We start from the raw sequence: 14,819 nt of genomic DNA on the forward strand, positions 1-14,819 counted from the left end.
ACCCCCCCTCCCCTCAGGAATTAGCATAACAGCTTCTGAGTGCATGCCTTCACCCATTTTGCGGAATCCTGAAGTACTGTGTGAGTTGGTACTAGACCTACAAAGTGTTGCCAGTAGGAGCTTGTTTAGTCTACCCCACCTAGTGCATTCATTATCATTCCTTTTCACCAGGTTTTTGCATATACTTTATTTGTATTCTTTTGTAAAGGTACAGAATGTTGCCTTAAAGGAGATTTGTTTTCATACTGTCTGGCACAGTGATGTCCACTTTTAAGCTGCTAGTGAAACTGTGCACATTGAGGAGACATTTGATGAATGATGATTGTAAGTGCATTTTCTGCCTCCATGATGCTTGTACAGTGCAGTGCAGTGCCACCTCTGGTGAATAGGAGGCACTTTGCAGTTTGGCATAAGTGATGCATGACGAAATACTGAGAAATAGGTTTTGCAACCATCAACATAACGCTGTATTTGCAGCTCTCCAGCCCAGGCTAGATCAGCTGATAGAGATAAAGTGGGAAACATGAAATATAATGAAGAATTAAGTGCAGTCTGGTTCAAGTAATGTGACTACAGCTTTGCTACATTTGTGTGACTTTTTTTGAGGTATAATACAGTAGCCTTTTGCAATGAGCTGACATTGTGTTCACCTATTTGCAGCATGTATATGCATTCTACTTATTGTTTTATAAAGGGAGCAGGCCATCCCTCAAGGCATGGCTAAACACTGACAAATATTTGATGACGGGGCCTTTCTTAATTGCGACCGTAAGTCACAATTTTGATCGACGTGCCATCGGATTGTGAAGTAATTTAGGGTAAGTCACAGACAATTGGTGCACAGCATTGCACTACCACATACTTTAATATCCAGTATAGTGCAGTTGGGCTCCAACACTGGACGTGCAAGGCTGCTGTACTGTAGGCCGTTACTTGGTGGTGAGTATTATACAATGATACCTTTCCTCATCAAACGAGCCTTGACAGATTTCCATGCCCCTTTAGGGTGGGATATCCGGTCCCTATGATGTCATATCCTGGGCGTGGCCCCCTGGGGCTTCCCCCGGAAGTTCTGTCTGGGCAAAATCCTGTCCCGGAAGTGATGTAGGTGTGTTTAACAGGCCCTGGGTCCTTAGCGGGGGTGTCCCACCGGATGTGACATCATGGGGGCTATCGGGAAGGTCCCCCCAAGGGTTGGGGCCCCAAGGGGACTTCCTCCGGATGCCCCCCAAAGAACCGGAAGTGTGGGGCGGGGTTTTGAAGGGTGGGGCGTGGCGTGCAGGGTGCATATATCCAGATACGTATTGGGGGATGTACAAGCCGTTCCTGAAGCCTTGGAAAAAACGAAAACTCAAAAGACCTCAATACCAGGAATTATGAAGCGCTACAGCTACTACTCTAAGGACAATACAGCTGCTGAGGATTTGAAAACCCTTCAAAAATATTACAGCCCTGAAAGTCCGCCGGCACCGGCGCTATCCGTCCATGGGGGTCCTGATGATGCAGTGGCTATGGATACATTATGTGAGCATTTTGATATGTTGAATCTTGGGAGTGGGAAACAGCCGGGTGTCATCGACTCCGGTGTGGATGACGCCTACACCGATGCAGACTATGTGGATATGGATGAGGCTGTTAAGGCTCTGGAGGAGACCCCGTATGAAGATCTGAATGTTTTAGAGCAACTGTTTCCAGAGGCCGCAGTAACCTCGACGGTAGACACAGCATCTGATGAAGACAAGCTGTTTATGGACGTTACTAGCTCCTCTATGCTGGAAGATGTTGGTTCTGAAACATTGGCTATGGTAAGTAATGAAGTATGACGATGTGGGTGTTTGTGTGTGTGAAAAAAAAAACCTGTGAAAACACATGCTCAAGAGCTAAACTTCTTTCTTTTTTGAATTGCAGAAAACGCCAGATAACCAGAACGGAACTGTGGGCCTGAACAACTCGTTTAACACCGTCAATTATTATTGCGTGTGCTGTTCAAAAAGGATCGAAAGTTCAGCATTCCCAGTCGGTGATAAGTGTAAGAAATGCGATACTTTGAAACGTTTTGTAAGTTCTGATGAGGAAGAAGATGATAATATAACCCTTTTGGAGACTGTAACGGCTCAAGCGTTTGCGGCGGCTGTTGTGAAAACGTGTTTGAAGCGGGACTATTACCGTTGGTGTGAAGGGCATAAATACGGATACCCGCAACAGGATGCTCATGATTGTTTACTCCCGAATTATCAATCTGTAGCAATACGGGCGATATGTCAGATGTTGAAGTCATATAACGTTTATCAGATGCTTAAAAGGGTTTATAAAACCATGGGTATGCGTGTACATGCGAGTGTGGGGGGCGTGCTAACAAAAACAATCTTGGAAATTCAAACGTGTCGCAAGCCTGAGAAAAAAATGAAATCTTTACGCCTAGCAGGCCCCGTGATTTTTAGAAACCATATAACCCGTTTAATACAGAGAGACTTTTCTAACTTGTACAGGTTGGGGAGTAACCCGCAGAGGTGTCCGGTTCCGCAAAAGCTTGTTTTTTAAAAAGATGAAAACACAATAATACTGCTCCTTATATGTGTACCGTTGTTTCTAGGGTAACGTTTCTGGAGGAAAAACCGGATGTGTGGAGAGCTATCTGATGCCTATATGGCTGTGTGGGGAAAAACTTTTATACGCTATACGGAAGGCGAGAATAGCGGTAAACACCCCACCCCGGCTGTGGCGTTTTGATGTACCGAGATTTCAAGATGCACGGATGTGTCAAAGTGTAATTTGTAGCACCATCAAGATGTCGGCATGTGATGAATACGTTTCTGTATTCCGATACAACTGGGGTTCTTTATACATGGGCCCTAGAACCGTTTTGAGGCACCACGTGGCTGAAATGTATGCAAGATTCCTACGCCTTAAAGGTGTTGTTTTACAGGCCTCTGAACTATCTGAACTATTAAATGCTACAAGTGTCTGGTGTCTACAGAGTTACAGGCGGGGTAACCACGTTGATGTGTATAGCCTGTTATATGATGCGTCCAATAAAATATCAGGGGTGGTAACTGTTCGACACCCCGTACATGTATACCAAACAGTATAAAGAAAAATTAAATAAAACGCCATACACCAACCCTGCGTCTGCTTATTTTTTTGTAGTGCATCAATGGCTAACAACACACGTTCAAGATTGCATGAATGCTATTATGATAAATCTGGTGTTGGGAGTTATGGGGGTGTTGATGCGCTTTATCGAAAATTACAGCGTGATAAACACCCCATCACGGGTGGAGCTATTAAGACATGGCTATCCGGCCAGGAGACGTATACCCTTCATAAAAATGCTAGAAAACGTTTAAAAAGAAGAATGACCATTGTCGCGTCGGAAGGTATGCAGTGGCAGGCAGACCTGGCGGATGTTTATAACCTTGAAAAGCAGAACGACGGTGCGCGGTACATTCTGGCGGTGATAGATGTTTTATCAAAATATGCATTTGCAGAGGCCTTGCGGGATAAGACTGGTTCACGAGTGGCGGCGGCCTTCAAACATATCTTCAGCAAGGGTCGCGTACCTGTAAAATTACAAACTGATGCCAGTAAGGAATTTCTGAATAGGCCCCTGCAAAAGCTTCTAAAGCACCACGGCGTGCATCATTTTATAACCCACATGGAAGTTAAAGTGGCGGTTGTTGAACGTTTTAATAGAACCCTAAAATCTAAACTATGGAGATATTTCACAGCCTATAATACACAACGCTATGTGGATATATTACATACTTTTATTTATGTGTATAATGACAGCTACCACCGGTCTATTAAAATGCCTCCCCGGGCTGTAACCTCTGAAAACTCATTATCGGCGTGGCGAAACCTGTATGCTGGACGGCTATCGGAGAAGATCAAGAAAGCATCCTTTCGCGTAGGGGACCACGTCTGAGTATCCAAGTTAAAAGGTGTCTTTACAAAAGGCTACCAACAGTCCTTTACTGACGAAATTTTCATAGTGGCAAAAGCATCTGTGAAAGAGGGGGTATACATATATCAGCTGAATGATTATGCTGGTGAAGTTGTAAGCGGTAATTTCTACACAGAGGAGTTACAAAAGGTGATCGACGATCCCCAGCGTCTTTATAGGGTTGAGAAAATTATTCAGAGTAAAGGTACGGGGTCTAAGAAACAGCACCTGGTAAAATGGCACGGATGGCCTGAGAAATTCAACAGTTGGGTCAACGCGGCCTCTCTAGAGGATCTAAAAAGCAGAGACGATCCCTGAGAATAAGAAGAAGATGGAAAACTCCGGCTTTTATATCACCTTGCCCAGTAACACCTCTTTAGATATATTCCCCAAAAACGAAATATCGGATTATTCTGTTAAACTGGCTAAACCCGTTAATTTACAAGGTCCGTGGGAAGCGGGGTTGATGGAGATTCAGTACCCCCATACCTGGGACACCCTGGACAAAAGAGATTCCTGGTATACCATCAGACGTGGAGAACCTGCTGAATTGATAAATGTGGGTTTTCCTCACGGCTTCTACCCCACACTACAGGCGCTGCTAGATACTATCAACAAATCAATCGCGAGTCTCGAGCGCTATGCAGATATACACCTGTTTCTAAATAACTCACGCCGTAAAGTATTTGTAAGATCACCCGATCTTACCGTGGAGTTTATATGTAGCGGGAAACTCTCAATGGTGTTGGGGAACGTTCAGCATATAAAAAATAATACTAAAAATACGGACAAAACACGTGCAGATATTGATGGTGGATTTTACAGCCTCATGATCTACAGCGATATAGTAGAATACCAAAGGGTTGGTGACTCATACGCCCCCCTGATGCGGACCGCACAAGTCAAGGGCGAAAATAACGCCATTGTTAATATACAATACATGAAGCCTGATTATATTCCTGTTTCTAAGTGTCATTTTGATACCATCAACATCCAGATAAGGGACGATCAGGGAGATCTGGTCTCATTTAAATACGGGAAGGTCCTGGTGAAACTACACCTGCGCCCTAGACGCGAGAGAAACAATTAGAACATGGTAATCATGAAGAATTACGGGGAGCCGCACGCTTATAGGGATTATTACCGCAGACAGGCGGTTATGGAAATCAGCCCTACTTCCAAGGTGCGCCTGTGATGTATGGTGAGGGGCTAGGAAGTATTTTTAGAAGTCTTTTTCGGAGAGCCATGCCCTTCCTGCGCAAAGGGTTTGAATTAGCCAAGCTGCATATGAAAACAGCTGCTACAAACATTGCTAAGGATGTGGTGTCTACTGCAACAACCTCCATCGCAAATCGTTTCAACCAACCAGCACAAGAGGGCTCTGTTCTGGTTTACGTGGGTAAAAGCCCTGCAAAAAGAAAAAGGCGAGCTTCGTGCCGGCGGGGGCCTCCGAAGCCGCATAAAAAACGAAGAACAACAACCAAAACCGCTCAAAAGAGAAAGCGCACGTCAAAGAACAGACGGGTCAAGCGAAATAAAAACAGACATCAATATTTTCTAAAAGATGGCCTTTATCCACTGTGCCTCGGGGGAATGTGTGAAATCGGAACCAGATCTGTTTGTCGTGCCCCCGACACAGACAAGCATCGAAAACAGTTTTTTCATGGAAGTTGCGCCCCTAGCGGCACTATCACCATTAGCCCCCATCGAGTTTTACATATCGGGCTCAACAGAGACGTACCTGATTTGAATGACATCTTGCTCTACCTAACCTGCAGAATAACAAAAGAGGATGGGACGGCTATCGGTGCAGCGGCGAAGGTGGCCACGATTGCCTATCCGGTGGCCACCCTTTTCAACCAGGTGGACATCACTCTAGGTGATCGCATGATTACACAGAGCGACAATATGTATGCCTATAGAGCGTATATTGAAAGCATTCTGAACTACAGCAATGACACTTTGGACACCCAGCTGACTGCAGGGCTTTTTCATAAGGACACGGCGGGACATATGGAGGATTATGCTCCAAATGGAAACAACAAGGGCTTTATAAAGAGATCAGCGTATGCGACAGGTAGCAGAAACTTTGATTTACTAGGGCGTCTACACTCGGATCTGTTTTTCCAGGAGAAGCTGATGGTGAATGGTGTTGATCTGAAAATTAAACTCTCGCGAAATAAAGATGCCTTCTGTTTGAACAGTGATGATGCCGAACCTACAAACTGGTAATAGTTTCAGCGAGTTTATTCATTAAAAGGGTCAACGTGTCACCGACGGTCAGACTTGCGCATGCTGATGCTCTACAAGTATCTAACTTGAAATACCCTGTGGAGAGGACCTCCTTGAAAATCTTCAGTGTACCAGCGGGCAGCTGTGTCACCAGTCAAGATAACTTATTCTTGGGACAGCTACCTAAAATAATTGTTATTGGCTTTGTGGATAACACCGCTTTTTCAGGGGATTACGCAAGCAATCCTTTTAATTTTAAACATTACAACATTAACTATGCCGCCCTTTTTAAGGATGGGGTCGTCATCCCCGCCAAAGCCTACAGCCCTAGTTTTCAACAGAAAAATACAATTAGGGAGTATCTGGGACTAGTCTCCAACAGCGGCAAGCACATGCGCGATAAAGGATTTGTGATACCACGTGACTATGATGGTGGCTACACATTGCTGGCTTTTGATTTGAGACCCGATAATGCATCATCAGGACATTATAATCTGATTAGGAATGGTAATTTACGACTTGAGGTCCGGTTTGCTGCAAATTTACCAAGTACTGTGAATCTCATTATTATGGCCCTATTTGACTCTGTCATAGAACTCAACAACCAGCGACAGGTGCTGTACGATATGTAATGGATACCTACCAGATCATGCGTTTCCTGCGAAAAGACAAACATGCTGTGAAAACATTTCGAGGCGTGTATTCGTGTGGTAACATTCCACGGGGTATACCGGGGGAGCTGCCCATCAGCTTTGTTGTGAACACCGACCCCCAGTATCAAGAAGGAACACTATGGATAGCTATGTTTATAGACACTGTTGCAATATCTGTTTTTGATAGTCTGGGGTGTTTCCCAAGCCACCCCATATATGACGGCGATCTACTGGACTATGTTAAACATATAGCACCCATAGTACATTATAATAGAGCACAGGTGCAGCATTCTGAAGCCGTGACATGTGGGCAGCATGCTTGCTACTTTGTATCTAAAATGTCTGAGAAACAGGCACTGCGGGCTGTTATGCAAACCTACTCTCTTGATCTCAGGCAAAATGATCGGATGGTGACAGCTTTTGTGAACAAACGTAAATATCGCCGGCCACCTGTAAATGTATATAGTTTTTGCCAGAAATGTAAGTGTGTTAATAATCAGTAGATATGTGTACAGGGCTAAATAAAAACATCTTGTACTTTTAAACAACCGTCTCCTTCTTACTTGTGTCATGTTTAATATTTTTTATTTTATTTTTCTTTTTTTAAACAAACAAAATGTTGTGCTAGCCATGCTTGAAATAATTAGACGCAAAACGTATGGTTGGTATAAATAATAATGTTCTTTTATTACAAACAGAACCTTTGTTTATATAGGCTGTAGTGGGTATAGATATAAAGACATTTACATAAACACGTATTTTATTACAAACAGCGCATTTGTTTAATCAACAGGTGTGCGTATACTTATAAAAAACAGATACATAAACCATATACATATACATATGACAAAGGTTAAAAACTGTTCTTAAAATTAAGAGAAAACACAGTTACACACTAAACCAGGCCTCGCGTTTGGGTTTATTTTTCTTTCGTCTTCTCTTTACGGAACTATCTAGGGACTCAACATCCTCGGACGTGGTTTAAACACCAGTGTCTTTCAATGTCTCAAGCAGCTCGCGATGCCCCATGTTTCCCACTAAAGTGGCAGGAATGTTTAAGACTGCAGCAGATTGCATGAACAGATCCCAGCCTCTAGGCTTTTTGTGTCTTCCAAAGGCCTGTGGGTTGTTAATGCTGCAAACTAAATCATGGACATTTGAACCTTTGACAGGCGTACCTTTATATACAAACTCCCCCTTTGCGTTCCAGGGTACCAGCCCCTGCTCACCGGTCATCTTGTTCAACAATAATTCCGCATTCTGATGATAACGGGGGTTAATGGTATTCAGGATTTCAGAGACCAGGGGATCAGAAACGGGGTGTCCGGGATTTGTGTTGCCGAGACTCGTAGGCTCTTCAGGGGGCATGTACAATGTTAGTTTGTTCTTCTCATTGGCGGCTTGTCTAAAATGTGTTAAGTATTTCTGGAGAATCGCGGAATAGAGGGTAACCTTGTTGTAGTCTGATAAATCATGCCGACGTAGGACATCTTGCATTTCAGAATCGATCCGGAGGGTTGCTGATTTTCAAATATCAGGCTCTTCCCTGTTATGGGTGCTCAGACCATCCAGCTGACGCTTGTCAACCAGATACATCTTCTGACTGTGCTCCATTAACTGCCCCCTAGAAGCCTGGTGATCAGAGGCAATGCAAGGCCTAGGAGTGCTCCTATGAAACCTCCGGATTGTTTTAAAAGCTTTCTTTTAACTTTTATGGAGGCCTGCTTGTTATCCAGCTTCTTGAGGATTAGCTTCTTCTTTTTAAAGACACCTAGTTGACGTTCCCCCTGACGGTATTGAAGGCAATCTCGGCTATAGCGGATACTAGATCATCAGAAGCCGAGCAAAGAATGGCCCTGCGTTGCTGGGACGGGGCCGTTACTAGCATTTTAAGGAGAGCGTAGTTCCGGCGTATACGTGCCATCATGATGGTCGGTCGCTGGTACTAATGAGGTCTGTTTTGCACCTCACCGGGTTTTTCTAGAGGGCTTCTGTATGTAGACGACCGGTAAATCCGGATGGAAAATACCCGTGCGCAGTCGGTAGTCCTCTAAGGTGTTTGTCTTTAAATCCACCAATAAGTAGCCATAAGGTTTACGGGTAGCGTCTTCAAAGGCCTCCATGAAAAATCGGCTGTTACCCGGATACATCTGGCGTGCTAGAACCGAGAGTTGTTGTTTATCTCTGGGGTTCTTAAAAAGAATGATATAACTGGCGTTTAGAGTTATTGAGCGGTTGCCTTTGCCCTTGTAGAATAAATTCTGTACAATGTAGCAGATACTAAGGCTCCTACGATGTGAGTATTGGGTAAAAGCCTTTTCCAATTCAGGGCTCTGACCACCCTCCCTCATGAGATCATCTACGATAATCATGTTAATAAGGTTTGGTGGTAGCAACCGATCATCATTCAGAGTCTCTGGTAACCCCTCCACAAACTTCAGATGCGGTATTTTAGAGGCCAGTTCGTTATACAAGTTCTGCCAGCACGAATAAAACCAGATGATATTATCAGGTGGGGCCGACATGGTGGTGCGGGCATTTTCTAGGAACTGTTTGATAAAATAACTTTTACCGCAGCTGGAAGGACCCGCTAGCACGCATGAAAAAGGGTGTTGAAGGCGCGTGTCCATCATACAAGATGCTTCCTTTTCAGTAACCGTAGGGTAATGTTTTGTAGTCGTTTGTGAGCACCCTTTTATCAAACACCACCCTCAAAGTCTTCTGCAGTGTCTGGGTGCTGATCTCCCAGCGTTTTTTCTCCCGCACTATGGATGGATGCTGCACCACAATAGATTTGATGGTGTTTTCTAAAGTGTACTCACGCACCAGCTCTTTCAAACTGTCAAAATTGATCTTCAAGCTGTTGCTGACGTTCAAAGTGATGCCTTTTACTTTCATACAGACCGCCCCTGAGGATGTGCGATAGGAATATATTTAGGGCCCTGCAGAAACAAATTCTATAATGTGCTCACCAGGAGCTAATTCACTTGTTAGATTACCCAGATAATCACCCAGTGGGGGATTCTCCTGGCCGGGGGCGCTAACAAAAATAACCGAATCGGTGTCGTGGTACAGACACCTCTCCTGGAGAGCATCCATGACTGTATAAAGTTCCAGACGGGCATGAGCGGTTGTGAAACAGGCGATGAATATGTTTATATTGTTGGAACACGTAGGGTACTCCTCAGCGTATTTCCAACAGAGGCATGCCATTTCCTCATCTATAAACTGCAGGCTTGAAATGTCATAACCTGCGTCAAAAAGATAGGCTGTCAACTTATCAGGGTCGGTTATGATAGATGTGTTTGGTAAATTTGTTCTCTGAGCAAATTTACCCCATAAGGAATTTAAGCACAGCTTGGCTAGCTGCTGTCTGGAAGGGTTATTCTCGATGAATTCTGGTCTTAAACGGATACCCTGATGTGTGTAATAGTCATCTATGTACTTCTGGCGGGATGCGGGGTCATCGCAGCCCTCGAGGTATCCTGAAGCTTCTTGTTTGCTCCGCAGGAACATACAAATGGACTAGCAAAAAGGTTCTACCGTAATGTTCTCAAGGTGCCATATTTCATGAATCTTCCCCAGACGGTACCCTTTCTGCAAGGCTACTTCTAACTTGACGGTACACCAGGTACCTGTGATCGAACACTCCTCATCGCTATGTGTGCATTTTTCAGTCTGTTATGACTCTGCACAAGCCATGCACAATGGAAACATGAGCTTACCAGAAATCCTCTGAGGGAGGACCGGAAAATAAAGCTTCTTAGGGGGGTACACCTGGCATTTGATCAGTCCAAAATACTGCTTAATATCCCCAAAATTTTCATAGATGATCCGTGGGTGTCCTAAAGGATAGGGTTTTGAATGATTGATAAAGGGGTAGAGGCTGGTGAAGTCTAAGTAGTGTATCTTCTCACCAGGGACTGTTTCGTGGTAGAGCTTGATGGGATTAGTCCTACCTCCAAAAAGAGAATCACGCGGTTCTAGGGGTTCTGGTAAATTCTTATGCTTGAGAAAAATCTTTAAATCAGAATCTTTTTTCAACATTTCGGTCCACTCATGCTCCCAAAGCGTAATAACGCGCAGACCCTTGGTCTCAAGAAAATTCTTTTTTAAAAGAGTTCTCCTGTAAAGATGATCATACGTACACGCCGTCAGGGTGTTATAGTCATCTTTCTTATAACATTGTGGACACCCGTGATAAAAACAACCATTAAACTCATAGGCCATCTGCACACCGTTTAAAGACGCATAGCCGTCTAGAAAATAGGGTCTGATCTTTTTCTCTCCTCCGCGCAGGGCATGTTGTATAGGTGTCTTGATCTGTTCAGACATATACATTAGCCACTGGATGGAGGGTGTGGAAAATCGTTTCTGGCGTCCATGATTCATGTCTGGGGGTATGAGGGCTATTTTTTCAGACTTTAGAAACAGTTGCTTGTATATATGCATACACATGCTAGCCAGGGTGATGAATGTAAAGGGATCTACATATGTAACAAAATGTATCTTCATCTCGGGGTTTTCAGGATCATCCATAGTGTGGACCTGTCGGGTCATGTCTATGATGCCGCCTCGAAAACTGTTGCAGGCTGTTCTCAAAATATTGACGTCTTCACGACAATAGGTTTTTATTTCTCTCTTAAAATCAAATCCTCTGTTCGGGCCTCCTTATACCATTTCAGAAACGCCTCCTTGTCATCAGGCATCATGTATTCCGACCCATAACACTCCATAGGGGGATGGCTCCCACATAGCTCTGATTCTGTACTGTATTAAAGAAATGGGGGAAATACCCTTTGGACCCTGGGAAGCCAAAAGCCTTAGGCAGTTTGCTTAATTTCATGGGTAGAAAATTCAAACTGTCGATAAAGCGGATTTTAAGGTCTGGCACAGCGAGGAGTTTCAACTTTGCACCCTGAGTTATCAGCTTGACGTCGACTCTCTCTTTAATCAGTTGTTGTATTATGAAGAAGCCATCGTAGCCCTGACTGTTGTGTGCCAAAAAGCTATACCCGTGGAATTTTTTTGTCAGAAATGTTGTAATGAAGCGGCTGATGCAGTCAATTCCAGCGAATGACCAACTGTCGTCACGAGTCAGATGCCTGGCATAGATATAGTTGGGTATGTGTATGCCGGTCTCCTGCATGCACTCCATATCAAAGATTATGTAATTCTCGGTTTTGGCTATTTCTTTCGGGTGTGTCATATAACACGGTGTTCATCCACATAGACCACTTCTATATGACAGCGGGGACATATCCGACCCTTACATTCATGATTGGCTTTTATAAAACGGCCACAGGAACTGCAGTCTGTTTTAAGATGACATACGACTGTACCTTGAGCCGCCTTTTCAATGTGTTGTTGAAGACAGTCTTTGGATCGGGCAAATGTTTTACACCGGGGACATTTAAAGCCTGATTCACTGGTCACCACGCAACCGTCTCTCTGACACATGTTACGGTGTAAGTGGCACCTGTGAGCGGTTTTATTGCTGTATATGTGACAGCAATGCGGGCATAAATTGCGAGCCTCTAGGAAACTCTGAAGGTTTAAGATTCCATAATAGTGCTGCTCGTGGTGTAAAATATATATAGTGTTCTTATTCACATTGTCACCTGCCGGGAAGTATTTCCAAACCCTGTCTTCATTATACAGGATTTTGATAGGCACACCAAAGTGATCTTCAAATAAACGCAGATCATTAAAACCAACCATAACATCAGGTGGTATACCCAATACGCTGTGAACCTCCATAGCTCTTGCCTGAATGTATCCATCCGTAACGGTTCTAAGCTCTAGCAGGCCTATAATGCTTGCAGCCATACATATGTTCAGGTCCCCGTAATTAAAATCCAAGAGCCAGCGTTTCTTCTTGGAAACCACCATACTGTAAAGGGTTTTCTTCAGGGGTCTGTACACACCACCCTCTCTAGCCCTGACAACCACCGACACGAGTCGCAAGGGCTCGGTTACGACCAGTTCCGCCTTACTTTTGTAGCAGTTTTCCAATGTTTTCTAGAAACTGCAAAACATCAAAGGTCTGCGGAAACGATCGCCTGGTGAAAAGAGGCCTGTTTAAAACAGTGCTGTCTAGGCGTATCTGGACAAAATCGTTAGGCCCAACCGTTTCAAGAATCTGAGAGATGAGCCTTTCAGTAGTTTCTGTGATCACTAAGAAACCTTGACCGGTTGATCTTAACCTATCCAGATTTATAAAGCGGAACACCTCATAGTGTTCAATGCTTTGAAACTTTGGTAGATCTCGCTGGTATGTGCCCATACTCTGCAAGAAAACTGTGTCAGTTTCATCCGGAGGGGCTGTGTTTTGGGGTTGAGCCTCTAAATCTTTAAGGGCTCGCTGCATGATTATCATTTTAGCTTTTCTCAGGCGTTTGAGAAACATTTTCCGCTGCCTGAGGGTTTGAAGCCATTTTAAACGGTATGCCGGTAAATCTTTTAAAGAGATACCTTGTTTTTTAACAGGGTTTGAGGGGGTGTTTGTGTTTTCCAACACTGGCCGCAGTGTTTCGGGCGCAGCATTTAAGCAGGACTCGGATGTACCCATCCCAGGGTCCACCCCTGTGCTTAAAGGCTCTGGGGGTTCTGCAAAACCAGGCCGGGGCGGTATATGCTTTTGTAGCGCCCATTTCTTTTCAAGTTTGTTTTTAAGAGTTGGTGGTGTGTTCTTTTTCATCCTTTTTTTAGCTATGGTGTTCACCCTGTTTTTAGAATCCCTAGCCAAAAGGGCTTGTTTGGCCTTAGATACGCGCTTACGCATGTCTACTAGATGTTTTTTACCAAACAGATGTCTCAAGCGCCAGGCCTGGCGTCATAATCTAGAGCTGTGATGCGGGCCTGATAAGTGTTTTTCCTTTCGCAGTTTTTTTAAACCGGGGGCTCGAAATAACTCTTTTACAACGTGTTCCTTTTTAGAAGCACGTATATTTACAAAACTGTTGGCTGTGTTGAGATTCACAGGCGCTGGGATATTTAAGGGTTGTATATTCGAATCTGTACAATAAATGACGGGTATGCGTCTTTGTTGGTTTATACCGTTGGGCCCCCTATAGGACAGATCAAGGGGTTTCGGGGAATATCCTGTTTCACGGATGACAGATGCATATCCGCAGTTTTGAGACCCTATTTTTATGGGGGGTTTTATCGCCTCTAGAACGACCCTGGTGTTAGGTTGAACACCCCCACCTTCTAGAGCTTCAGAAGTCCTAATAGACCTCTCGGTGTTAGGGACCGTAGGTGTGTATGCCTGGGGTGGTGTTATATCTCCACAGCCCGGGGGCCACAAGAGCTGATGACCAGAGCCTATGCGGATGGGGATTGCTGGAGAGTACACAGGAGGCGGGGTGATCTCACCCCAAGCCGGAGACCCCTGTGGGGGACTATCATAGACTATGCGGTTGGGGATCGTTGGGGAGTACAAATGTGGGGGTGGGCTCTCACCATAGCTGGGGTTCCACGGACGTGGGCTAACCGTCCCTCTGTCTAAAAGGTTTTCGGAGCCCACTACCGGAGCCCCGGGCCCGGTATAAGCGCACCGCCTGTCTGTGTCTCCTGGGGAGATACAGCATTCACATGTGCTACAGGTATGAGTGAATCAATAGGCAGTGGTATATGATTGTTGGGAACAATAATACATTGGGGGTTAATGGGTACTACAACGTTTGCAACCCCTTGAGACACCCGCTCCCTTTTAAGCGATAAGCCCCTGTTTTTATTTAAAATTAACTTGTTTGCAGACCCTTGAGACACCTGCCCCCTTTCAAGCGATAAGCACCTGTTTTTATTTAAAAGGAGCTTTATTGCCCCATCTAACACATCATTACAAACAGCGGCTTTATACAACAGCGGTGTAGGTGGCTGACCTGCAACTGGAGGGGTTCCAGCTGTCGGGGTCACAGTGGACGGCTGCGCTATAACTTCTTTCTCAACAGCAGCAGCACACGCCCCTAAAATAAAAGAAAAAAAAC

The sequence above is a fragment of the Ambystoma mexicanum genome, chromosome 2p (assembly GCF_040938575.1).
Source record: "Ambystoma mexicanum isolate Mex_15411 chromosome 2p, UKY_AmexF1_1, whole genome shotgun sequence".
Classification (NCBI taxonomy): domain Eukaryota; kingdom Metazoa; phylum Chordata; class Amphibia; order Caudata; family Ambystomatidae; genus Ambystoma; species Ambystoma mexicanum.